General features: G+C 42.9%; 1 protein-coding gene across 3 annotated transcripts in view; it reads right to left on the bottom strand.

The window, feature by feature from the left end:
* Window positions 1–2,500, bottom strand: part of phkb (phosphorylase kinase, beta) — a 124,377-nt gene that overhangs the window by 43,826 nt on the left and 78,051 nt on the right. The gene's annotated exons all lie outside the window — the stretch shown is intronic.

Raw genomic sequence — 2,500 nt, 5'->3', positions numbered from 1 at the left:
CACACACACACACACTTGCATGCAAAAAGGTGAGGAGACATTTCACGCATCTCTGTTTGCCTCATTATATGGCATTTTCATAAACCACATTTATGAACTGACTAATACCAACATGCATACACAAACACAGCCCACGCACTCTTCTAAAGTAGGACATTTCAAGCTCTAATACAGCATATAAACACAGGCCGTTTTGCATTACGGCTGATAGTAACACGTTGACATTTATGGATATTAAATGATAGGTGTGGGTGTCATACAGGGAAGATGCACAATATACACAAAATACAAAGTGAAAATGAGGGAGAAATGATTCCTGTCATAGCCTCCCTCTAATGGGCAATGAGAAGGATGTTCCTGGGTTTGTGTGTGTGTACTCGTTATTAACTCTTTATTAAAAAAAAACATTTAACAAAAAAAATAAAAAATAAATAACCTCTCCTTGCAACTGCACTTGTTGTTCTGTACATCTCCTGTGCACTTTGTATTTGCTTGTGATGTTGGCTTGATTATGTCCTCTTCTGAAAGTCGCTTTGGTTATAAAGCGTCTGCCAAATGCAATGTAATGTAATGTAATGTTTGACGGTTAAGTAAATGTATGTGTTTATTCAGGCATATGAAATGAGTGATTGGATGTTGGATTCATGAATGTTCAGTGTGTCTTTTGATAAAAAAAAATATTATGTTGGACATGGGCAATATGAGTTAATATGAACCGTCTCTGCTGCCGGACATCTTAATTTCCTTTGGAAATGGATCCATAAAGTGTGTCTACTCAACTCTCGAGAGATGTCAAATACAAAACATGGAGATGAGATGCAAAATAAGGAGCTGAGTGCACACACAGTAATAGTACAGCAAACTGAACTGCCAAACCAGCCAAATGTTCACCCGCCCACACTAGAACATTGAGAGACAAAATTGACAAGCACGCACGCACGCGCGCACACAGGCATGCACGCACGTACACACACACACACACACACACACACACACACACACACAAACTGTACACACACACACACACACACACACACACACACACACACACACACACACACACACACACACACACACACACACACAAACTGTACACACACACACACACACACAAACTGTACACACACACACACACACACACACACACACACACACAAACTGCACACTGACATCAACAGAGACATGGATGCACAGAGCGTTACAGAAATAACCATGTGCGTAATGTTTTGCAGCAAGCTAAACTTGACAAAACACATGACCTTACCAATACACACGCCCACACCCAGAGAGAGAACTGTGGTGGAGGCAGCGTGTGCAGTTGTGTGCATTTTACAAGAACCCTGTGTCCTCTCAGTAGTAACAGTAGTGACAGTGAACATGTGTGTTTAGTATATACACACATTTTTTAAAAACTTTATTTTAAAATTTAAAAACTTAAAAATATGCTCACATCTCAAGCTAAGGCCTAGTGTGATTCTGAAACCACCAGGCTCTTCCTGTCTCCTACATGGAAGTACGACCACATGCACAGACGCACAGACACACGCACAATCCTTGGGCACAAGGCTCCTTAGCTACAACACACCCACGCCAGCATGCACACTGCGTACACACACCCACCTGGGAGCAGCCGGGTGGATCCAGACAGACAGAGACCAGAGCAGCACCCATGCACATTATGCAGTAACCTGCCATCCAGTCTCAGGACTGCCCTCCACACTGCACATCCTGCAGGACACAGCTACTCATGTGATCGTCAACAACAGCTAGGCTACTCGGCCCAATGTACCGCACTCTACACACACTCTAACACTGCAGTCATTGTGTGTGTGTCTTTTTTTCTTTTTGAAACTCTCAGTTTACTGTCTGTTAACAGTACTGCACAGCTCAAACACACAACAGTCAGTATTCTGTTTACCTGTGTGTGTGTGTGTGTGTGTGTGTGTGTGTGTGTGTGTGTGTGTGTGTGTGTGTGTGTGTGTGTGTGTGTGTGTGTGTGCCTGTGTGTAAGTGTGTCCGTGCGTCCATATGTGTATACATATGCGCATGTGTGTGGTATCTCTGAAAACCTCCTTTCAGTGAAAAAGCTTGTTGAAAGTAGTGCACTGTGCTGCCAAGTACTATTCACCATAACTAATACAGTGCTGTACAGAGGAGGATTATACCGACTGTGGGCTATCTACACAAACACAGGCACGCTGAAACACAACAGGTTCCCAACAGCTGGCACACACAGTCCAGCTACATAACGTACACCCATGAACACTTGTTAACATGGCTCTTTTTAAAAGCAGGAATGACCTCACAGAAACCTTATTGTTTGTACCAGTGTAGTTCTGTCTAAGCACCTGAATGGAAAATTGCTTAAATCCACAGATACCCCACAGAGGGCCCATAAGAAGCATGAATGATTATATATCGGGTTCAGTTATCAAATCAACACAAGCTCATTATCCCACAAGGGGAAGCAGAGTTACAACAAGGCATTACAAGGAACATT

The sequence above is a fragment of the Engraulis encrasicolus genome, chromosome 22 (genome assembly GCF_034702125.1).
Source record: "Engraulis encrasicolus isolate BLACKSEA-1 chromosome 22, IST_EnEncr_1.0, whole genome shotgun sequence".
NCBI classification, from domain to species: Eukaryota; Metazoa; Chordata; class Actinopteri; order Clupeiformes; family Engraulidae; genus Engraulis; species Engraulis encrasicolus.
The sequence above is the reverse complement of the archived record's forward strand: the minus strand, read 5'-3'. Positions and strand labels throughout refer to the sequence as shown.